General features: G+C 40.9%; 1 protein-coding gene and 1 long non-coding RNA gene across 5 annotated transcripts in view; one reads left to right on the forward strand and one right to left on the reverse strand.

The window, feature by feature from the left end:
* The window catches only part of LOC140726642 (progesterone receptor-like), a 299,505-nt gene that overhangs the window by 116,595 nt on the left and 157,131 nt on the right, over window positions 1-25,779 (forward strand). The gene's annotated exons all lie outside the window — the stretch shown is intronic.
* LOC140726643 (uncharacterized) overlaps window positions 1-25,779 on the reverse strand; it is a 44,662-nt gene that overhangs the window by 4,595 nt on the left and 14,288 nt on the right. The gene's annotated exons all lie outside the window — the stretch shown is intronic.

The following is a 25,779-nucleotide window of genomic DNA, read 5'->3' on the forward strand; positions in this document are numbered from 1 at the left end:
GTCCAAGACTACCAGTCCTGGTCAATATTTATCCCTCAATCAACATTTCCAATTAATAGACCTAATTCATCCAACATATTTGATCAGGTAGATCCGACATATGATCATTGTTCTGTGTGTGGGATGTCCCTGTGCACAAATTAACCACTACATTTCTCCCATTCTTTCCTGACTGCTTCATTGCCTGCAAAAAGCTTTCAGGCATCTTGAGATAAGGGAATTCATTATATAAATGCAAGCATTTCTTATTTTTTTTCTTTGCAATTTACATGTCTTAATTCATGGAGTATCAGAATTTTCTAACTCTTCCATTCATTCTTTCAGGTTCATACTATTATTGAATCAGAATCAGAGTCAGAATAGAATCAGGGTTATTATCACAGACATGCTGTATGACATGAAATCTGTTGTTTTGTGGCAGCAGTTAAGTAAATTGATTATATGAGGAACTGTGGCAGCAGTTCCGATAAGTTACAATAACAAATAAATAGTGTAAAAGAGAGCTGGGGTAGTGGTATCCGCACCAGACTTCGAGGCGAGTGGTCCCGGGTTTGGATCCGGCCGGCTCCTTCCAGGCTTTCCGATCATGCTGGGTTGAGTCGAGCTAGCAACTCAGCCTCTTAAAAAATAACAGTCAAAAATGCGAAAGAAATGGCAAGGTTGCCGCCCGATGTGCCACAATGCGCGGAAAGGAACAACGATGGAAAAGAAGAGTAGTAAAGTAGTGTTCACGGATTCATGGACCTTTCAGAAATACAATGGCAGAGAGGAAGAAGCTGTTCATTGAGTGTGCATCTTCAGACTCCTCTCTGATAGTATTAATGATAAGAGGGCATGTTTTGGATGCTGAGGGTCCTTAATGATGGTCTAAGTTTTCATTCTTTATCATAACCTAGACTTACATCATCTCCATGTCCATGACATTGATTTGTGCCAATTCTCCTTGCTATTAGCTCCTCACCATATGCCTTGCGGGCTTCTCTCCTTCTGGAGATATTCCCCCTCCTTTACAGCTGTTGCATCAAGGCCTGCATTGCACAGTTTGAAAGGAAGGCATGACAGATCCTCCACTTCGAAGTGTGTATAGATTTAGCTTTGAGCAACTTCTATTGATGCACAGTGGAGAGTATCCTGACTCGTGGCATCATGGCCGGGTATAGGAACACTAATGCCCAGGAATGTAAAAGGCTACAGAAAGTGGTGGATACGGCCCACTCCATCAGGGACAAAGCCCTCCTCACCACAGAGTACATTTACAAGGAGTGCTGCCACAAGAAAGCAGCATCCATCATCAGAGACCCTCAGCATCCAAGCCATGTCCTCTTCTCACTACTACAGGAGGTACAGGAACCCTAAGCCCCACACCATTAGGATCAGGAACAGTTATTACCCTACAACCATTATGGTCTTTAACTTCAGTCACTATGACTCTGAAATGCTTCTATGACCTATAGACTCACTTTCAAGGACGCTTTACTACTCATGCTATCAGTCTTATATTTATTTGCACAGTTTGTTTTCTTTTGTACAATGGTTTTTGTCAGAAACTGTCTATGTTTTGTTTTTCAGTAAATTCTATTGTATTTCTTTTTCCCTGTAAATATCTTCAAGAAAATGAATCTCAAGATAGTATATGTTAACATATACATACCTTGATAGTAAATCTATTTTGAACTTTGTTCCATCTTTCATGTGTTCTGTGTATCCCAGACTAACTTACGAAAAACCTGTAGAAAGCACTTACCTGCCATGACATTGACCAATAGTAGTGAAGATGGTGCCGGTGTACATCAGTGATTGTGGTGAACTACATATACCTGTCTGGACTGCTCCTGTGGCTCCTCCCACAGACCCCTGCTGTCTCAGAGTGAGTTATTGATGGTACATCAGTGACTCTCTGCGGGCTGCAGGGATTTGTACCAGTTTTCCTCTTAAATGTAGGCCTTTTGAACTACTTTACCTGCAATCTGCAGCATGTAAATTTCCTCTTAAAAACGGACTATGGAATTAATTCAGTTATCTTAAGATTTTCACATTCGACAGTTAAATGTGGAGCAGTTAAGCAGGCACTATTAAGGGCCAAGACCAAGGCCAAAAATGAGGCAGGAGAGGTGGGATTCAAACCAGGCTGAAGCACAGAGGAAAGAAGCCTCCTCTACCTCCTATCTTGATGGCAAATATACAGTCACTTGAAAATCAGATTGATGCTCTCAGGGCAAGGCTGCGGTATCAGAGGCAGATGAGGCAGATCTCACTTGTTTGTTGCACTGAGACTTGATTAACATCGGGATGCAGCTATCAGATCAGAAGGTTTCACCATTTTCAGAATGGATCGAACCTTGAATCCTGGTAAGGAAAGAGGTGGCGGTGTATGCTTTTTGGTCAGTTCTCATTGGTGCACAGACGTTGGGGTTATGCTGACTTCTTGTTCTCCTGACTTAGACCAACTAACAATTAAATGTAGACCATTCTGTTTGTCTCGGAAGTCTGCATCTGTGATCCTGACCACAGTTTATATACCACCAGCGGCTGATTATCAGCAAACACTCACGAAACTCCATACTGCTGTCTGTAAAAAAGAAAAAGCCCATCCCAACACATTTCAAATTATTGTTGGCAGCTTTAATCAACCATTTTGAAGAAAACCCTGCTCAGTTTTCTCCAGCACGTAACCTGGTGCAACAGAGGTCCCAACACATACCAATGCTATACTACGATGAGCAATGCCTATTGTTCCTTCCTGACTCCGCATTTTGGTGAGTCAGATCATTTAGCTGTACTCCGCTACCTGTACACAGACAGAGTCTAAAGAGCAAGACTCCAGAGATCAAAACAACTCAGAGGTAGTCACGGGAGGCAGAGGAATAGTTACAGGATTGCCTTGAGCCAGTGTACTGGGCTGTGTTCAGGAACTCCTCTGTGGACCTGAATGACTACACCAGGGTCATTTCAGACTTTATTAAAGCAGATATGGATGAGTGTGTCCCCACAAAATCATTTAGGGTTTTCCCCAATCAGAGACCTGGATGAACAATGAAACCTGCAACCTGCTGAGAACCAGATCAGAGGCACTCAAGTTTAGAAATGAAGAACGCTACAAGAGGTGCAGGTATGATCTCTGGAAAGCCATCTCTCGGGCGAAGTGGAAACTCTGGACTAGACTGGAATGAACGAGGGATGTTTGACAGCTGTGGCAGGGTTTGAATGCCATAACCTGCAAAGTTAAATCTTGCAACATAGGGAACAGCAGAGCTTTGCTTCCAGGTGAGCTGAATGCCTATTATGCTCGCTTTGACCACCAGAACAGAGAGGAACCATTGCACACCACCATGTCTCCCGATGATACTTTGGTCTCAGTATCTGAAGATGATGTGCAGGCTGCCTTCAAGAGAGTGAATACAAGGAAAGCATCTAGTCCGGAAGACATACCTGGCCATGAACTGAAGACCTGTGCTGACCAACTGGCTGATATATCTTCAACGTCTTTCTCCAGCAGTGTGTGGTGCCCACCTGCTTCAAGCAGACTTCAATGGTACTCATACCCAAGAAGAGCATGGTAACCTGTCTAAATGACTGTTGCCCAGTGGCACTTACATCCACCGTGATTAAGTGTTTTGAGAGGATGCTGTTGAAGCATATCAGCTCTTGTTTGAATGGTGACTTGGATCCACTCCAATTCACCTACCACACCAACAGGTTTACAACAGATGCTATCTCGTTAGCACTTCACACAACCTTGGAAATTCTGGACAGCAAAGGTGCATACATCAGGATGCTCTTCATCAATTACAGCTTGGCATTTAACACCATCATTCCCCTCAAAACTAATCAGTGAACTGCAAGACCTGGGCTTCAAAGCCCCCTCGTGCAGTTGGATCCAGAATTTTCTCACTTGTAGACCTTAGTCAGTTCAGATTGGCAAAAACATCTCCTCCACAGTCTCCATCAGCACAGGAGCACCAGAGGGATGTGTACTTAGCCTCCTATTCTACTCGCTTTACACCTATGACTGTGTGGCTAAGTACAGCACCAACACCATATATGAGTTTACTGACAACACCACTGTGTGGGCTGTATCAAAGGGGGTGATCAGCATACAGAAAGGAGCTTGAAAACTTGGCTGAGTGGTGTGATAATAACAACCTCACTCAAAGTCACTAAGACCAAGGAACTGATTGTAGACTTCAAGAGAGGGAAACTGCAGGTCCGTGAGCCAGTAATCATTGGAGGTTCAGAAGTGAAGAGGGTCACTAACTTTAAATTCCTGGGTGTCAGTATCTCAGAGGATCTGACCTGGGCCCATCATATAAATATTACTGTGAAGAAAGCATGACAGCAATTCTACTTCCTCAGGGGTCTGTGGACGTTTGACATGTAGCAATAACTTTGGCAAACTTCTATAGATGCGTGGTGGAAAGTGTGCTGACTGGCTGCATTACTGTCTGGAATGGGGACATCAATGCCTTTGAGTGGAAAATCCTACAAAAGGTAGTGGGTTTGGCCCAGTTTGTAATGGGCAAAATCCTCCTAACCATTGAGCACATCTACATGAAATGTTGCCGTAGAAAAGTAGTATCCATCATGAAAGATCCTCACCACCCAGGCCATGCTCTTTCCTCACTGCTGCCATCAGGTAGAAGGTACAGATACCTTAGGACTCACACCACCACGGTCAAGAACAGTTACTACTCCTCAACCATCAGGCTCCTGAACAAAAGGGGATAGCTACACTCATTTAAAGGCTTGGTTAAACCGTTATTTCATGTTCGTTATTTATTGCTATTTATTTATATCTGCGATTGCACAACATTTGTTTACAGTTAACAGTTTCTGATGTTTACAGTTACTGTTCTATAGATTTGCTAAGTATGCACGTAGGCAAAGAATCTCAGGGTTGTATGTGGTGACATGTATGTACTCTGATAATAAAATTTACTTTGAACTTTGAACCTCTACCACTGATGTGAGGAACCAATAAACGGATAAATTATGAATGACTGTAGATATGTTATTTGACCACTTGTCTATATGCTAGTGAATGGAGTTAAATTGGTTTCACAGCACTATTCCCATGGCTGTTCCTGCGTTAACTTCTCCCCCATGATCTTATAATCAAATGCAATATGTGCATTCTTGTCTTCCAACATTGACAAAAAAGACTGTATCAATCAGCATGACAAACACCTTCATGTCTCCAGGCATGAAAGTTTCATTGCCATAACGTCATTAGCTTCGACACCAGCTTACACCTGGTAGATGATTTAACATTTCATAACCGAAGTCCTCACTGGAATTGAGCCAGGCAGGAGGCAGTTGTCAAATTAGTTTTAAAGATACAAGTTCAAAATATGTCCCTCTGTTTCAAAATAACAACTAGACAATTACAGCTCCAATGCATGGTTAATCAGCAGCTCCTATGAGCACAGAAGCTCCCTTCCGAGCCATAAATTCCACCTTCATCTTCTACAACAAAACAGTATAAATGGCTCAGATAACAAAGCAGACAGAATTTTGAGAGGTCCCCAGTAACCTAATAGAGCTTTAGAAGATTCATTAATCTTACAGTCTGTCTGCTCTTGGAAGATCCTAAGAGTATTTGTGTCTGCGAGATAGCATGAAGTTGGTTGGGCCTGGTTGTGTTTAGAAACTGATTCTGAAGACTCCAGATCAGAGCAGCACCAGGAATCGGTGTTTTCACAAAGGCAATAGAAAAACCTCCACTCTTTGCAGGAGGTCTTTTTGTGGTGCAAGCAACAGCAATATATATATGAGGGTGTCAACTGCCTGATGTGAGTGGCAATTCCTCAATGGATTTGCCATGCTGCTTTTGCACGTCTAATTTGCATACAGACAATCTCGATGTTCAGTAATGCTTCTGTTCCTGGGCCAATAAGTCAATTTCCTTAAGGTCAGAAATGTTTGTTTTCTATAGCAACCCATATAATATTGGTTTAGCCAAGCCAACATAGCTTCTGATTGTTCCATGTTCCCCACCACTACCTCTTCATCCCACTACACTGATCCTCCCCCTCTGCTCAGTTTGATTTCTCACTGCTTGGCAGCAGTTCGACAGCAGGAAACATCTGAACATTTCCGCTACTCTCTGATGGTATGTAACCATGAGCGTTTGTAACCCAGCAAAAGTCAGTGCTGCATCAGAATGAAGAACTCTGAAATAATCCTTGGATCCTTTAAGAATTTCATCTGAACCTATTTATCAAGAGAACTGCATTAATGTCCACAAAACAATTTTCATCTCATAGACTTTTACAAATATCCAGACATATTGATTCCCATAAACTGACATTCATGGAAAGCTTAATCCCATATAGCAAGACTACATCAAACAAACTATTAACACAGACATTTTTTGCCATCTCATGTCCAGGCCATCTGCCATTTTCCCTTTTGTTCTCTAGTTATAGACAGCATCTGTCTTTTACATAAGTTATTTTGAAACACATGCGTCTTTAGTTTCAAATTGTAATCCCTGAAATACAATATTAGGTTTCATTCTGGCCATAGGTAAGAAGTATAAGTATTGCCTGTATAAATAGTTCTAGAAGACAGTGAACAGTAAGACTTTGGAATGGAACTAAGTGTTCGAAAAACTCAGCATGTCAAGCAGCATCTATGGACAAAGAAACAGTCAATATTTTGCACCTGTGACTTTTCATCAGACTTAGGAAAGAGAAAGATACATGTTAGTTTTAAATGGGAAGAATGAGGTGGGTAGGGATATGCGGAAAAACAGGATAGGGTATCAAAATGTATCTTTCATAACTTGTAGAAGTTAGAAAAGAGAAAAGGTAATGGTCAGGGTGAAAGGCATTTTTGACAGTGCTGCTGACCTTATGGATACAACTCACCATGAAGGTGGACTGAATGGAAGGAAGTATCAAGCCCTTTATGGACAGGGTAGTGTTTACCACTCTCTACAGACTCCATTTGCCCAGAACAGTACAGTTGCGACACCAGGCTAGGATGCAATGTCAGGAACGTTTCTATAATGTATCCTTAAGAATGCCCATGGACAAGCCGAAAGTTCTCAGACATCTAAGAAAGTGTATACATTAAAGTGCTTTCTTGAGCACTGCATCAGTATAGAAGGATAAGGAGAGGCTTCTGGTGACATGGGTGTCTTGAAATTTGAAGCAACCAACCATCTTTATAGCAATTCCAATTTCCTTGATGAGAACAAGGTTGTGTTCACCCAGTACTACACCCCAATCCCCCCCCCCCCCCCACTGTTCCTTCGGTCAACAACTAGCTCTTTGATCTTGTAGATGTTAAGGTCTTTGTTCCAACACCATGAGATAAGGTGGTCTCTGTCTTCTTATCACTGCTTTTGTTTCGGCTGATTGGTGGTGTCATCGGCGAACTTAAAGGTTGAGTGGGTGTTTTATTTGGCTGCATAGTCATAGGTAATGCATAAAGTTACTGCCTTTCCATTGGGGTATTGCCTCAACAATCTTAGTAGCTGTTGAGTGAAATACTGCTGGAGTGATTTTGTGCCTCGAGGTCCCTTTTAAATACAGGTACCAGCACTTTGGTGGCAGCAACTTGAGCTCCCAGTCTACTTAGGGACAAACTGCCACAACCCGGTTACCGGCCACTGTTCCTCATGTAAGAACCGAGGGAAGTGTGTTTTGCAGTGCATCTGTGTGATGTGCCACCCACAGTGGGATAACTGGCAGAGTGTGAGACAGGGAGGTCGCCTTTGGAGGAGTGGCAAATGTGCCACCACTCCTAGCTCCACTTCTTCTCCTGTACGGTAAAATAAAAGTGACTGTTCATGGAGGCTGGGGGTTGAAATCAGAACACCTGTGGAGTAGCTGTTGGCCTTTTGGTGGCCATAATTGGGCAACGCTGAACCAACCTAAATGGACAATTGGAACATTATTCAGAGTGCAAGTTATTGCATCTGGTCTCCTTACTGCTCCAACTCAGCACTTATGACTTTAAGTAAATAGTTTTAACGGGGATGTTAAGAAAGAGTTTTTACATTTGTTTTTATTTATTTAGAGATATAGCCTGGTAATTGGCCCTTCCTGCCTAACGAGCCCGTGCTGCCTAGTTACACCCATGTGAACAACTAACCTACTAACTTGTATGTCTTTGGAATGTATGAAGTTTATACTACAAAGTTTTTTATAGCCAATATTCCACTTTCCTTATAGTTTCAACTTTGTTGAATAAAAAAACACAAAGCAGCTACTTAAAACCTCTGCAATATCCTGCAAGCTCACTTAAACTACTTCCTCATAGCAGAAGTACTGCTGGCTGACGTGATGTACCTGGATATATGAGAGAGGGAGAGAGAGAGGGGGGGGAGAGAGAAAGAGAGAGGGAGGGAGGGAGGGAGGGAGAGAGAGAGAGAGAGAGGGGGAGAGAGAGAGAGAGAGAGAGAGAGAGAGAGAGAGAATATGAGAATTTACTGTTACACTGCACAGTTTTATTCCATTTAATTTACACATTCATAAGTCATTGAATGGTCCATTGTCAACAAACAGTCTTTGAGAAGCACTCATCAGATCACACAGTATCTGTGGGAGAAAAGGAACTGTTGGTGTTTTGGATTGAAAGCCTACATCAGTTCAACAAATCTGTGCTGCTTTAGAGAAGCTGAGGATCTATACTAGAAATTACCTGGTATAAAAAGTCTGCATTCAAGATTCAAGACTGTTTAATGTCATTTTCAGTACACAAGTATAAAGGAGAATGAAATAATTGTTACACCGGATTCGATGCAACACTGAAAACACATTGTAAGACAAAGAACACAATAATAATTAATGAAACATAGTAAATATAAATGTGTACTGTAAGACAGCTTATATACATAGATTGATTGTATGCCCATAAAGTGACACTAGGCACAGGGGTGTCTGTACATAAGGTGACTGACAGGAAATAAGTAATGATGATTGGGGACATGGAGGGATGGGTTAGTTGGTGGAGGTGTTGATCAGCCTTACTGTTTGGTGAAAGTAACTGTTTTGAATCTGGTGGTCCTGGTCTGGATGTTACATACCCTCCTCCCTGATATGAGTGGGGCAAACAGTCCATGAGTACAGTGGGTGGGATCCTTCATGGTTACTAGCCCTTTTCTGGCATCTTTTTGTTAATATGTCCTTGTTGGTGGGGAAGCTGGTGTTGGGGATGCATTGGACCATTTTGACCACTCGTAGAGCCTTCCTGTCTGTCGCAGTGCAGTTTCTATATACCATGTAACGATGAAGCTTGTTAAGATGCTCCCTTCAGAGCATATGTAGAATGATGTGAGTATAGTTGTGCGTAGTCTAGCTCTCTTCAGCCTCCTCAGAAAGTGGAGGCATGATAGGCTGAAGATCAAAACCTTGAAGGTAGTAATTCCTGGATAACTCCCAATGCCATGTTCTAGTCAGGGCAAGAATAGAAAGATAGAACAGATGAGTATGTAGCTGATGTTGGTGCAGGGGGGAGGGTGTCAGATTCTTTGAACACTGAACCCTCTTCTGGGACAGGGTGACCTGTGCAAACAGGTCAGATTCCACCTTGACTGGAGGAGAACCGATATCCTGACCAAGAGGCTCGTCAGTGCTACGGGGAAGGGTTTAAACTAACTTGGAAGGGAATGGGCACCAGACCAACTAGTCAAAAAGTGGAGAGATTGAGAGAAGAGTAGGTGCCATGCCCAATGGGAACAGGCAGGAGTAAAGTAATAGACACAGTGATATGTATGGGTTAAAGTCTATGTATTTTAATGCCAGCAGTATTATGGATAAGGGGCATGTATCTGTATTAGGAATTTTGGATTTATGGCCATAACAGAGACATGGTTGAGAGAAGCATAGGAATGATGCTTAATATTCCAAGGTTTCAAAGTGTTAGAAAAAGTAGAGGAGGAGGTTGAGGTGGTGGATTTGCACGATTAATCAGGGACAGTAACACAACTGTACTCAGGGCGAACATAATGGAGTGCTTAATATTAGTAGAACTCAAACTTGAGAGAAAATAGACTAACACTTGAATAAGAGAGCCTGTAAAGTAATTCTGAATAAAATATATTAATACATTCATTACTGAGATGATACTGTGAGATTAATTCAACAGAGTCCAAGAGTATATTAGAACTAAATGTATAGTCATTTAGTGTCTTGGGTATTTCATTGACCATATCAATCTAATTGAGATTATTCTGAAAACCACTAGTATTATTATACTGAAAATCAGAATATAAAGCTGCAGATATTGGAAACTGGAAGTAAAAACTGAAGGTACTTGAAATGCTCTATAAGCCACGTAGCATCTGAAGAAAGAGAAACAAGTATTAACACTTCATGTTCATATCAAGGACTCTTTGATAGAATATCCAATAATTAAAAACACTTTCCTCTAGGATGCAACAAGATGTGACAAAAATGTACATTCCAGTTGACTTAATTCTATTATTTTCATATCTAAATTACTTCAGATTCAGCTAAAAGATGAAACATGGAATGCATTTTAAATACATTAACAAATAATGACTGCAACTTAAGTAGAAGCTTGAAAATGAAAATGAAAAATCTGATATATATATTGTAAGCACTCAGCGAATCAAACCACCTCTGTAAAAACAGAACCAATGTTAATGGTGTTAGAAATAGGAAAGAGAGAAAATTATTTAGTTTTAAGTTGCAGAGAGAGTGGGGAATGGCTTAATACTGAAATATCTCTGACTGTGTGAGACCAGGTATACTGTTGATAAAATAAATTAGTTGATGGATTATGGAGTTAAGTGGAGGCTTGCATTTAAGTAGAGTTCATAGTCAAGAGTTAGGAGAGCATCTAACATAATGACCTTGCGTTAGGAAAATGCAAAGTTATTATGGTAATAATCTCATAAGTCATTACTTCAACATGTTAGAAATTTTGAAGAATTTGAAGTAATGAACAATCATTTTAAATGTGCCATCTCACTGTTACCATTAGGAATGAGGTACAGAAGCCTGAGGGGAAACACTCAGCAATTCAGGAACAGCTTCTTCCTCTCTGCCATCCGATTTCTAAATGAACATTGAACACATGAACACTACCTCACTGTTTTTTTTTCTTGTAATTTATTTTTTTATTGAAGTTCATTATCAAACAAACATTTCCATAAGATGTATTTCAGACATTGTACATATATATCATATAATCATATATATCACAAATCTCTACAAAGTATTTATCTGAGGTATACACTTATAGAAAAGAGTGGAAAGAAAAAACAAGCAAAAGGGAAGAACTATGTACGAGTAGGGAGTGATCCTTTTTTTACAACAGATTCATTGATTTGTGAGAATAAAATCAGGCCTATGAGGCATTATGTAGTTAAACCATTTTTCACAGTATCTCACTGCTTTTAACTTCTGTTTTTGCACTACTTAATTAACTATTTAACATACATATACTGTAATTCAGTTTTGTATTCTGTTTTTAATCATGTATTGCATTGTACTTCAATGTTAACAGATTTCATGACATACGGAGATAATATTAGACCTATTTTGATTCTGATGTTACAATGAAGATGAAGATTTGGAGGATCCAATCATCTAAAGAATTGTATGAAGGCAATTCATTATCTGCACCAGGTTTCTGCACTGATTTTGTTCACTTACTTTCAATCAAAAGAACATGGCAGATGAATTCCACCATTGATAACTATTAGGAAGTAATACACAATTTTTTTCGTACTGTAGAGGTATTGGTAGTGTTATAATTTGGCCTGTATTTCATTTATATGCATAAATTGTGCCTCAGTTAAATGGTAGTTTGTCATTTTTTATACCTTTCAACTATTTCCATGAAACTTTGGCTAATTGGGCCAGAATGTATTGCTACCTGTGTGTCCCAATTAACTCCTCCTTGCTGTGTGGATTTCAAGTAATCCTGTTCTATCTGCAATCAGTCCTTCAGTGCAATTTGCAATGAAAATCAGAATCAAAATCTGATTTATTATCAGTAGGATGACATGGAGGCATAACACAATTACAGCGCTAGTTACTCGCGTTCAATTCCATTTCCGTCTGTTAGAATATTCTCCCTGTGACTGCAAGGGTTTCCTCCCAAATTCCAAAAACATACCGGTTAGTATGCTAATTGGTTGTCAGGCTCCTGTGCCTCCTTTCCATTGGCAGTAATGAGAAGAGGCCATATCCAAATTGTGAGGGTACTATATTCCCAAGGCACCACCACGTGAACATGTCCTTGTTGGCAGAGAGGTCCATAGAAGATGTTATTTCATTGGCATTTCACTCAACCCTGGAACATCTGAACAGCAAAAATGCCTACATCTGGATGCTCTTTATCGATTACAGCTTGGCATTCAATACCATCATCCTCTCAAAACTAATCAATAAACTTCAAGAACTTGGCCTCAATACATCCTTGTGCAATTGGATCCTTGATTTCATCACCTGCCGACATCAGTCAGCCTTGATGGCAACAACATCTGCTGCATCAAAACAGGTGCACCACATGGCTGTGTGCTTAGCCCCCGGCTCTAATCATTTTGTACTTTTGACTGTGAGTCTAAGCACGGCTTCAATGCCATATGTAAGTTTGCTGATGACGCCACTGTCATAGGCCAAATCAAAGGTGGTGATAAATCAACATATTCAAAGATTTCAAATTTTTCAAAGGTGCATTTAATGTCAGAGAAATGTATACAATATACATCCTGAAATGCTTTTTCTTCACAAGCATCCACAAAAACAGAGGAGTACTCCTAAGAATGAACAACAGTTAAATGTTAGAACCCTGAAGATCCCCCAAGCTTCCCTCCCTCCCACGCGTAAGTGGCAGCAAGGAATGATTCCCTCTCAGCACCCGCCACTGAGCACTCAAACGTCAGCCAGGCAACAGCAAAGACACAGACTTGCAGTACTCCAAAAACTACATTGTTCATCCGGCATTTGACATGCCACAGGCTCTCTCTCTTCCTAATAAGGGAAAAAGAGACATCTCTGTTTCACAGCAAGAGGGGAGACATAGCAAACAACTCGCTGGTTTACAATGTTAAAAGTCCATTGTGTTGCTTTTTTCGAGCTCTGTGCCCAAAGATCTTGGGTCTCTGGGCACACAGCCGTAGATCTTCCATCTCCCCCGAGACACTGATCTTCTTCTTGGACACTGACTTCCCATCTCCAGAGCCATGAAAGCTCGGTCCTCCAAAGGCGAATGGAGCTCTTAGGCCAGATCCTTGGCGTGTTGAACAACAGCCAATTGTGAAACCCCGAGAGCAGGTCCCATTCCATATAGGAGGGAGATTGAGAATCTGGCTGAATGGTGCCACTACAACAACCTCTCACTCAATGTCAGCAAAACCAAAGAGCTGATTATTGACTTCAGAAGGAGGTCAGTGAGTTATTTCTCATCAGGGGATCAGAGGTAGAGAGGGTCAATGACTTTAAAATCCTTGGTGTTATCATTTTGGAGGATCTGTCCAGGGCCCAGCACTTTAGTGCCATTACAAAGAAAGCACAGCAGTGCCTCTACTTCCTTAGGAGTTTGCAAAGATTCATCATTACAACTAAAGCTTTGACGAACTTCCTGAGTTGTGTGGTAGAGAGTATATTGACTGATTGCATCATGGCTGCTATGGAAACACCAATGCCTTAGAACGGAAAATCCTACAAAAAGTAGTGGATAATGCCCTCCCCTACATTAAGCACATCTACACAGTGCACTTCACAGGAAAGCAGTATCCATCATCAAAGACCCTCATCATCAGGCCATGCTCCCTTCCTGCTGCTGTCATCAGGAAGACGTACAAGAGCCTCTGGACCCTCCCAACCAGGTTCAGGAACTGTTATTTTCCCTCAACCATCAGGCTCTTGTATCAACTTAATTCAGTGAAGTTATCTCCATGAACTGAGCTGAACTATTCCCATTACCTATGGATGCACTTTCAAGGACTCTCCATCTCATGTTCTCAAGACTTTTTGCTTATTTATTATTATTTATCATGATTATTATTTCTTTTTTCTTTTGTATTCACACAGTTTGTTGCATTTTGCACATAGATTGTTTTTGAGTGCAGTCTTTCATTGATTCTATTATGTTTCTTGGATTTGCTGAGCATGCCCGCAAGAAAATGTATCACTGGGTTGTATATGGTGACATATACCAAGTACTTTGATAATAAATCCACATTGAACTTTCAACATTGTGCCTGTACCTGTAATGGAGCTGGCTGAATCTGTTACACTCTGCAGTCTCTTGTGATCCTATGCATACCAGTCCATGAAGCCAACTATCAGAATGCTCTCCACAGTACGTCTGTAAAAATTTGCTGTAGTGACATACCAAATCTCCTCAGACCCCTGACAAAGTAATGCTGCTGGCACGCTTTCTTCATGATTGTCTCGATATGTCAGGTCAAAGACAGATCCTCTGAGATGTTGACACCAAGGATCATGAATCTGCTCACCCTTCCCACCACTGACCCCTCAATGAGGACTGGTGTGTGCACGTTCCTTTGACTTCTCTTTCCTGAACTCCTTGGTCTTACTGATGTTAAGTTCAAAGTTGTTGTTGTGACATAACTCAACCAACCAATTTATCTCACTCCTGTAAGCTCTCTCATCACCATGTGAGATTCTTCACATGGTATTATTTGAATACAAACTGATATCTCAGTAATAGGACACGTGTAACTTTTGAGGTAATGTCACAGCCTTGCTTAACACCATTCTTCACTAAGCATGTCTTTGTGGTAGAGCCATTAGTTGATATCATGGGTTGCCAGCCATTGTGAAGCACTTTCATTTCTGTGGGAAAGCGAATGTTCCATTATCCTTCCTGACTGATGAAGTCAAAGACTTGCATGAGGTTGAAAGATTCCATGTGTAATGGCTGGTTTTGCTCCATGTGCTTTTCTTGGATTGTCATACGATGAAGTTCATGCCCAGGATGGACTGAATCCCCAATATGAGCAGTCCTTTGTCCACTGGCAGCATTTGGCTGAGGAGGACTCTGGTGATGACTTTCCCCATGGTGAACAGCGGGGAAATACATCTGTAGTAACTGCAAGTGGGTATGTCACGTCTTGAAAATGGTTACAATTTCCATGAACATCCTTCTCTTCTCAGATGTGGATAAGGAGCTTATGAATTTGTGACTGAAGCTCCTCATTGCTGAGTCTTATGATTTTACTTGGTGGTATTGTTTACTTCCAAGGCATTGGCATTCTTGAGTTAGATTATGACCTTCCAAAATTTTTCTTTGCATTGAGTGGTGGCAAGGCTAGCTCACACAGACTATGACGGAGTCAAGGGTGCTGACAGCAAGATCAGAGTGACAGTTGAAGCTCAACAATTTGCAGATGGCCAAGACAAGCATGGATTTTCAGCACTATAAAAGTATCTATGGCCCAGACACCCAAGAGCCAGGGATAGGAGTGAACTTAGAGACAGAAGGCAATCAATGCTCATGGGAAGGGACACTCATGCACATTTGGTTTGTGATTTTTCTGGCCTTTAGTTTCAAATAACCTCATTTAAATTGTGAATACTTGTTTCTTCAGAAACACTGGAAGAACTTTAATACAGCAGCCTATATACTAAACCCCTCATTAATTAGTTCAGCAGACAGGGTATGTACAGCCCTAACGTTGTGGTTCATGCACCCAGCAGTCCCAAGGAAGGGTCTTGGCTCAAAATGTCATCTGTTTATTCCTCTCCATAGATGCTGCTGACCTACTGAGTTCCTCCAATATTTTGTGTCTGTTACTCTGGATTTCCAGCATCTGCAGAATGTTTATGCTAGAGAGAGGCCAGCTCTTGCATTGTCAGTCCAAAGCACTCAGAGCTCCAGTAATTGTCATAAAACTCTGGAGGGTCCAGATCAAATCAAGAGCATCCCAAGTGCTTGCAGTGCAGAGTGGAGTTCAGGAAGGAAGACTTGTGAGTGTTGGACGTTGGGAGTCACACTACACAAGCCCTATTAGTTAATTAACTTTGCAGTGTAATAATCTGGTTGCTGGTTTGCTTTTTGCCTTTGTTCACTAAAAGCAAATACCATGTGTGGCTATCCTCTTGTTGCCATGTGGGAGAACAGCATGCTTCTTTTGTTGACCATCTCCTACAATATTTCCACTTGAAATTCTGATAACCTTTCACCCTCTTTGCTTGGCATTATGAAGAATCTTTGGTGACTGCTGATTGTAATCAACCTTTGTGGCATATGTGCTGTGAATTCCTAGAATCCAGCAAAGATCTCTTGCACAGTGTGGGACAAAAACACAAGGACCTCAGAATAAGATGTGCCCTCTTTATATATGGGCTCCTTATAGGCCATTTTTGTAAAGAAATTGCTGTAAATGCTCCTGCCCAGAGCTCAGTTATATGACACATTCCTTCAAGAAGAAACAGCTATGATGTGACAATTATTATTCATATCAATTTATATGACCAGGCCTTTTAATTAATGTCAGAGAAACTGGATATTCACATTCCTCCAATACACCTCCCATCTATGAATACATTCTTAGTAGCACCAGTGACATTACCAGTCTTCATTTTTATCAGCAAGGACCTGTGTTTATTTACATTTCCAAGGTGTGCTCACTGGGCAATGCTGTTTGCACAATTTGATTTAAGTTCCAGGAATTTCTTAATTGATCCAATGTATGTATGTTAAAATTATTATAAGACTTTATAAACTTAGCACTTTCAAAGTGCAAAGTATACACCACTGAACAGCAAGCATTATTGAATAAGTACAACTGAGAAAGCAGAATTAAATTTCAAACTGAAATAAAATTATTAAGAATTAGTTATTATTGACTAGTAGGGCATGGGTTTCCTTTGTGAGGAATAAGCTATTTGAAGAACAAGAGCTCAAACCTGGCATGAAGCTTATGGTTTAGCTAGCAGAAGACCATAAGTTTCCTACTCTCTTATATGCTTTTGAGACCTGGAACATGTCCAGGTACTTGGAAGCTACCACTGATGCTGTCCCTGCAAAATCCTTCAAATTCACTGGAAGGATAAAAGATATTATTGGCACTGTTCTCTCCCAGGACAACTGTGGCATTAATGAGCCTCAAATTACAATCACTTTGGTTCTGTTTTACAGGCAACATCACATACACCCAATATCGAAAAGAGGCTGAAAATAAAATGTTTCTGCCACACTAGTTTTAATATAGTCCCTTACACCATAAATGTTTGAATAGAACAGAAAACAATTAACACAAAACAAGCAAGTACTAGGTTCCCTCCCCTTACTGCTTCCATCTGCTCTTCCTGCCTACCTTATTTGATTCTATGCTCCACTTTCCTTTCCTATCAGATTTCATCATCTGCAGCTCTCGGTCAACTTCACCCATCACTTCCCAGTCTCTGTAACTATTCCGACACTTTCCTCCTTCATCACTCCTCCTCACTTAGATCCACGTATGCTTGCTAACTCTTGCTCCAATCCTTTCTTTCACCTCTTTTTACTGGCTACTTCCAATTTCATTTTCAGTTTTAGTTGAAGAGTCTCAATGTGAAATGTTAACTGTCCATTTCCCTCCACAGACCTGCACCAAGCAGCTCATTTTTCTGTGCTCCAGATTCCAGCATCTGTACTCTCTTGTGTTGCCAAATGTTCATTTTCTATCATACTTCTGGCATGAGCTAGATGTAAAATGTGATTTTTATTCCTTTTTCTCTGAGAATTAAGATTGAAAACTCCAACTCCTGATTTTCATCACCACCTAGGTTAATGTGAGGGTAAGATGTTGGCATGGCAAAGATGTACCTGATAGATTGGGACTGAATAGTTTTAATTATGTTTTTGCACCCAGTGAAGTGAAATTTTACTTAAAACCCGAAGGTTAGTTGTGGTTGGGAACTTTTAATGTAAAGGGCCTATTAGAAATTCTAATCCCAGTAGCTGCTAGGTTTTCAGAGTGATGTGGTCTGGCACATAGTCCACAGATGAGATCGCTCTTGAGTCTTTTTTTACAGTAAGTATGCACAATGTAAAATATATGTATCTCTACTTAACTGGAGGGTTAAGTTCTTCTCCTTCAATACTCCAAAGTCTTAGCTTTACATGGCTGCTACTAGGAAGTTAATTCACAAGGAAAGCAGCACCATTTGTTGCTCTTCCTTAAACTATTTTTTGTTTGGTTGGAAGCTGCACTCTCAACAGAGTCCTCTGATCTTCCTGATCTACTGGTTCTCCTCTCTGACACCCCAGGTCTCCTCCTGATTCACTCCTCACCAAAGCCCCTTACCCCTTCAAATCTCTTCACCTTTCCTTGATTTTCTGCCCCATACTAAATTATTTTCTTTTCCAGTCTCCGCACCATCTCAGAAAGTTTGTCCCTTGAAAGCAGCTCTGTGTGATCTCCTGCAATCCCAGTTATCTCTTCCTGCAATCTTCTCCCCACACCAATATTGTACTGCATGTTCCAAGGTCATATATCTGACTGTCCCTTCCTTGCCTTCAGGTCTCTCTCTGGCCTCTACTGAATCTCTCCCTATTTACACTAGAGGGAGCTTGTGGAGGCAATGTTTACTGTGTAGTCTCTTGTCAATTATACATGTAAGTCAGGACTAATGTGTGTGATCTACTTTACCTAATGAATGCCAGAATAACAATTCCTGCTGGCCTTGAACATAGCAGACATGGGTCGCCCAAGCAGAGAAAGATTTCTAGACCTATATGACTATTTTTAAATTAATGAGCAATATTCTGATTTGTGTCAAAGCTTTCATAAAAGTTAAGTCCATGCTCTCTTTCTTGGCATTTACCATCCATAAAGTGAAGAGTCCTAATCATAGTTACTTTAGCTCTTCCCATTTATTCTCTTTTATCATTCATCTAGTTACCCAAATTAGTATTAAATATTTCTTCCCAACACTGAACCAGAAGGTTCCCACCCTGTCACCTGTGTAATTGCTATTTCCAACCCACCTATCACTTTCTAGCTATCCTCCTTCTCCTCCCCCCACCTTTTTACACTGGCTTTTGTCCCCTTCCTTTCCAGTTGTGATGAAGGGTCTCAGGTCAAAACATTGTCTGTTTATTCCTCTCCAAAGATGCTGCCTGACCAGTTGAATTCCTCCAACATTTTGTGTGCCTTATATATAATGAAGTTTTTCTTTGTTTCTTTCTACATCCCTATACTCAATATTGTATCTGTACTTCGGGATGAATCAGAACTGCTTTCTCTCTTCCTCAGTTCTGACAAAGAGCCTTCCATCTGTTTTTATTTCAGATTTTCAGAATCTGCAAATCCCTAATGTTTGTAAACCATATTATCTTGTCCAGCCTCCTGTTAAAAAAAAAACAGCAGTTGCAGCAAAATTGCAACCTCTATCTTTTCCTACAACAATCCTATCACCCCATTGCCCACACTTACGTTAGACTGGAGAAGTATCATGCTTAGCTATTTCTGCCAGACCAAACCCACTATAAAAGTTACAAAACTTCCAGCCGTCTCAGCAAAGTATTTATTACATGCAATGTGTGTTTCTTCCTCTGCCATCATTTCAGACCCAACATCCTCCATTGGTTCCTCTTCCTGCAACTTGTCTCATTTAAAATTCTCACGCTGTTACATCCTTTTACAGTCTCGCTTTCTCTTCAGTACTGTCTGGTAAAAATCCTTTAACAGCTGTGTTCTTCTGATTCTGTTTGCTTGTAGCCTCAAATTCCTTTTGCCTCCTCGCATGCAACTGCTTAAGCTCAATATTTTCTACATAATTCCATGAATCACTGTCACTCTCTTTCCCAGAAGTGCTTTGTCAAATCCATCTTTTTAATCACACTTTTAGACTCATCTACCTTATGTTTCTTCACAGTTTGCTGTTGTCTTGAGCTTATCATTGTAAAGTTTTGTAATTCCAGAAACTAATCAACAGAAAAACAGAGGAGCTGGGATTTGTTTTGTCTACTTAGTTTCTTTTCCTTTTTTTAGTAAGGCGCTCACATATGACGTGGTTGTGTAATGATGTATGCTATTCCTGCATATAAGCCGTAATAAATTATGGAAACACATGAACAATGCTTAATCAAACATTATATTTACATTATTACTCAAATATTACTGAAACGGTGAATACACCACAGTCCTCCCTGCTTAGCTATAAACTCCAACTCAATACAGAATGCATCTCTACTCAAATATGTAATGTATTGCCCTCTAGTCATCTTATTTACACTGTACACCATATAATACAACTACTATGTAGACATCTACAACATAGTAAATTTTAAATTCTCCCATTCAGGCCTAAAGATTTAATCAGTGTAGATGATTTCTTACTTTTGTGGGATAATGTTTTTCCTGATGGTGGGGGGGTAGTGTGGGGATGGGGTTACTCTGTTTAGCAGGTGTGACTTGTGGCTGTGAAAAAATCTCAGGTTCTTGGGCCTCTTCCAAGGTTGTTATAGGAGTTGTCTCTGGGATGGCAGGAAGTGGGACTACAGCTCTGGACACCTTCCTTCTCTAACAATTGACTCTGCTGTCCTCAACTGATCAATGTGGCATCTCCTAATGACATCAGACTCAATCTCCACTATGCAGGAGATTGGCCCAGTTCTGCCTTTAATCTTTCCAAGTACCCACTTTTGATCACCTCTGTCGTCCCTAGCTAGGACTGCTTATCCAGGAGTGAAAATCGAACCTGTTTGAGGGGCCCTCAATTTATCTCAGCTGTTTGTCCTGCATACCCCTTCTGAGATCCAAGCGTAAGTGCAAAGCCCAGTCCAGGAACAGTATAGCCGATGAGTTATTGGCTGTGGTGTGTCCTGCTTTGTGATATGCAGGGAGGAAATTGGTGAACTTCTAATTCAGTGTCAGTGTGGTGTGCTCCGTTGACACTGCTCACAGTGTGTTCTGTAGAACCTGGACAAACCTTTCCACCAAACCATTTATAGCTGGGTAGTACAGTGCAGATATAATATGTCTTATTCCATTAATTCTCAGGAATAACTGAAACAGTTCTGTAACAAAATGGTGGTCCATTGTTACTGACTGAATGTTCTGGAACACCTGTCCTTGAGAAGAGGCTTCTCAACAGATCAACAGTATGAAAGTTTGTAGCGGAGCCAATTGGAAATACTTCTGGCTACTTCGTAGCTGCATCCACTACTACCAAGAAATTTGTGTCCATAAATGGTCTGGCAAAATACACAGGAGTCCTCAGACTGGACAAATGCAGGATATTCACAGGGATAGAGAGGCACTGCTCTTTGCATCTTCTGGACATGCTGACACCTCAAACAAGGCATGGCAAACTGCTTGATCAGCTGATCTATCTCAAGCCACCAATCAAAGCTCAGAGCCAACACTTTCATTTTGACTACACCTAGATAATCAGCATGTAGCTCCTCCAACATTTTAGCTCTCAGCTTGGATGGTACAACAATTCTCAATCCGAACGTAAGCAACATAGGGCAAGTTCATCCCCACGCTGGTAAAAATGGGATAACTGGAATTTCTGCTGCACATTCCAGCCATTTTGGTTTACCATTGTTGCGTCTGTGCACAACTACATATCAATTAAATAAAAGCATGCACACAGGAGATGGCTTTAACTGGTGTATTCACATTGCAGCGAGAGAGAGTTAGTGAACAAGGTGCATGCATGGACAACAGATCAAAGTGCAGCACAGAAAACAGATCAATATGCAGTGCTAAGGGGGGAGCGTCATTGCTCTAAAAAAATAGATCTATACATTACACTTCCTCCCCCTTTAGACTGATGCAACATAAAACTATGTGTACGAACATTCAATTTCCCTTGCATAAACCATATTCCAAGTAAACATGCTTTCACAATAACAGTCCATAACTAACTTCACTCTACTAAAGATTCAGTCTTTTGGGTGGTGCTCTGTTTCTTTCAGGATAGCACCTCTGGACCTGTGGAGAGGCATCAGGTTTGGTAGGTGTCTTGTCTAGGTCAGCGTACTCGGTTTCCAGTGACACATTGCTGTCAGTGACATCATTACTGAGAGATACATAATGATTACTGTCATCTGTCCACATCAGTGGTCCACTATAGCTATGCTACCAGGTGTCCACTTAACTTCTCGGAAATCGCATGCGAGGACATCCTGTCCAATCTCGAAGCTCCTTGCTGCTTCACTTGGCAAGTGGCTGAACTGTTTATTCTGCACTTCCCTCTGTATTCCTCGTTTCAGGAGGTCAATGCAAGATCTTAGACTCCTATTCATGAACTGCATTGCAGGTGTTTGATTTGTCATCAGATGAACAGAGTTCCGATAAACAAAAAGGAAGTTCTTTACCTTGTGCTGTAGAGAAATATCCTCCTTGTCCATCACTTTAATGGACTTCTTGAAGGTTTAGATAAACTTTTCAGCTGACCAACTCATTGCTGAGTACTGAGAAGCTGAATTGAAATGTCTGATTCCAATTTTATTCATGAACAGTTGGAATTCTTCTGATGTTTATTGTGGTCCGTTCTCACTCACAATTCATTCTGGTAAGCCATTTCTGCCAAAGGTAGTCCTCAAAGTGGTGAGGTGGTTGACTACATTGGTATAACCTGCAGCCGCTTTGAATGTGGATCCACAGCAATCAGAAACATGGAATCCCTGAATGGCCCAGCAAAGACAATATGTACTCTTTGTCATGGTGATGACGGCCTGTTCCACAGGTGTAACCTACCTGTGGGGGTGCATTTCGAACTTTTTGGCATCCCAAACAGCTGTTGGCCAAGTCTTCGATCTATTTATCTATTTCCTTCTCAAACATCTTCTGATTAGCATTAACCAGCTGTGACAGCCTCTGGTTAGTGCTACCTATTAGGCTGCAGTTGCCTGTTGATGCCACACTGACAGCTTTGATTGAGTGCCAGTCTAGTTGGAGTTTTCTCAACCACCCACATCCAAAAAGTGCTGGCCCTCCACTGTTTGGCCTCCATACATCACATTTACCTTCATAGTAAAGCACAGGCCATCCGGCCCATCTTGTCCCTGCTGAACCATTTAAATTGCCCACTCCTATTGACCTACACCAGGACCACAGCCCTTTCTAGCCCTACCATCCATATACCAATCCAAACTTTCCTTAAATGTTGAAATTGAGTTGGTAAACACCGCCTGCACTGGCAGCTTGTTCCACACTCTCATGACCTCCTGATTGAAGAAGTTTCCCTTTATGTTCCCATCTCTCACCATATAATTGCTAAATAACAGCTTTCTCTCTTTCTCAGCAGGTTTCTCTGAAATCCATCTAGCTCTGTCTATTAGAGCATCAGTCATCAAGAAGGATTCTGATTCAGAACCTGATCGTCTATCCACAGAGCCCTCCCTGGTCATTTATCGGCTCTATTGATTCTGTCTCTGAACATCCTCCCCTCCACAATCCTATGGCATCCCGCCTTAAAATAAATTATATTATTTCTAAATGAACAGTTTCCCTGAAAATGAGTCATGAGAAATGAACTGTTATAAAAAGCAAATACCATCTAAAAACTACCGATAATTTAAACTTGGTAATTAAAAAAACTGTCCCTGTTATTTAAACACGACCTTTTGACTCAATCCTGATTGTTGTTGTTTATTAAAGGAATGTTTACAGAGTTCTAATTTAAGCTTAAGATAAGTATTACATAATCTCAGCCTAGTTTGGTAATGGTTTATAATCTGTGCAGAGGTACAGTTAAACTGATTATTCGAATCAGCTAACGGTTCTACAGATCAGGGAGCTGGAATATTGAAGATCCTTTTGCCTTTGGGAGACACTTCTTTTTCCTGTGTAGGTCTTTAGCATCACTGAGGTCTTCCCTAATGGTATCTTAGAAAATAGTCTGTTATAGCCAGCCTCTGGAATTATGGCCAAAGTTGACCCTGTATTCAGCTCCAGTTTCAGTTTTACACTGGACACATCCATTGTGATCCAGATGATTTTGTGATCTGTTTCAGTTATACTATGCAGCTCCAGGCATGACAGGTCACCTTTGTCAGACTCTGTGTTGTCTGATTCTGTTTTACATTCGGTAACTTTATGCATTTCTTTACTTTTGTGTTTGAGACTTTTCGCTCAGTTGTGCTTTTTGTCTGCCTTGCACGTTCTCTCTATGTGACTGTGTCTGTGACACTTTCTGCACACATTGTTTTGAACCAACAGTCATTTGCATCGTGGGGGGATTTGCTACATCAATAACATTTTTGGCTTTTTGCACCATTCAGGGACATATTGTGCATTTCACATTCTAATCTCATTGTCTGTAGTTCTGCTGCATCCTTTGCTGCTGTTTCTAACAATACTGCACTGGCCAATGTTAGGTCTCTCTAGGATAGTAGACTCTTTTGAGTACTTTGACTATCCATGCTGTATACAAGCCTGCCCCTTAATGCATCAGAAAGTCCATCTGTAAAAGCACGTTTCTGGGAAAGTTTGTGCAGTTCTGCAATGTATTCAGAAATGCTTTCATCTTTTGACTGGTTCCTTCATAAAATCTAAATCTTTCAGTTATTACCAGTGGTTTAGGGCTTAAGTGATTTTGTAAAACTGCAACAGTTTTGTCAAATGTCTTGCTTGCTGGCTTTTTGGGGGTTTCTAGGTTGCGTAACAGACTGTATATTCTTTGACCTATTAAGCTAAGTAGTGTAGGGGCTTTCTTTTGCTCCTCCACATTGTTCGCATTACAATACAGTTCACCTCTCTCAATATATGACTCCCAGACTTCATTAGCACTATCAAATACATCAACTTTCCCGAATGAAGCCATTGTCACGTTATTTTCACTTTAAATTCAGCATGTCTTTCACTATTACTCACGTATCCTTCAGCTTTCTCGTGCGTTTAACTCTCGCTGTTACATCATGTAATTGTCAGTGCTGTTCATGATATTTCCTGACATTCAGGTTTGTACTCATCACCGATTTATTGTGTCTGTGCACAACTACATATCAATTAAATAAAAGAATAAAAGCACACATGCGGGAAATGGCTTTAACTGGTGTAAAAACAAGAGGGAGAGGGAGAGGGAGAGGGAGAGGGAGAGGGAGAGAGAGAGAGAGAGAGAGAGAGAGTGCTGTGGGGGGTGTTATTGCTCTAAAAGAAATAGATCTATACATTACAGCCATGTAGATCTGAGACAATGTGGGGTCTTTTCTGGTTTCCCTTTGGATCATCTCTGCCATAGTAGGGAGACTTTCAGTAGGGATTCAATTTGCATTTCATCTGCATTTGATCTTGTTAATTGCATCCTCCAAGAAACAGAGCTCATCTCTGCATTTGTGCTGCTGCTGTTAGTAGAACAACCTTCTGTGAATTGAAAATGGACACCAGTGGTTGATGATCATTTATGAGGGTAAAGTCTTTCCCATACAAGTACTGCTGAAACATTTTACACCCCAAACCAAACTCAAGGCCTCTCTGTCATTCTGTGTGTAGTTTTTTCTCTGCAGTGGTAACGGATGCAAAGGCAATGGGGCATTCACTTCCATCACTCATAACATGTGACATAACTCCACCTTTACCATGAGGCAAGGCGTCACAGACAAACTTTACTGGGCAATATGAATTCCATTGTGTGAGTACAGAGTTTGCCATCACCATTTCCTTTGCCTTTGGGAAAGTTACCTCACACTGCTTTGTCCATTGCCAATTCTTCCCGATCTGTAGGAATGAATTCAAGGTGTGGAGCACAATAGCCAGGTTTGGCAGGAACCTGTTATAGTAATTGACAAATCGATAAAGGACCGCAACTGTGACATGTCCTTTGGCCCTGGGGCATTCACTACTGCTTGCTTGAACTTTCTCAGCACACTTGTCTAATACTTGTATGT

This window comes from Hemitrygon akajei, chromosome 4, assembly GCF_048418815.1.
Source record: "Hemitrygon akajei chromosome 4, sHemAka1.3, whole genome shotgun sequence".
NCBI classification, from domain to species: domain Eukaryota; kingdom Metazoa; phylum Chordata; class Chondrichthyes; order Myliobatiformes; family Dasyatidae; genus Hemitrygon; species Hemitrygon akajei.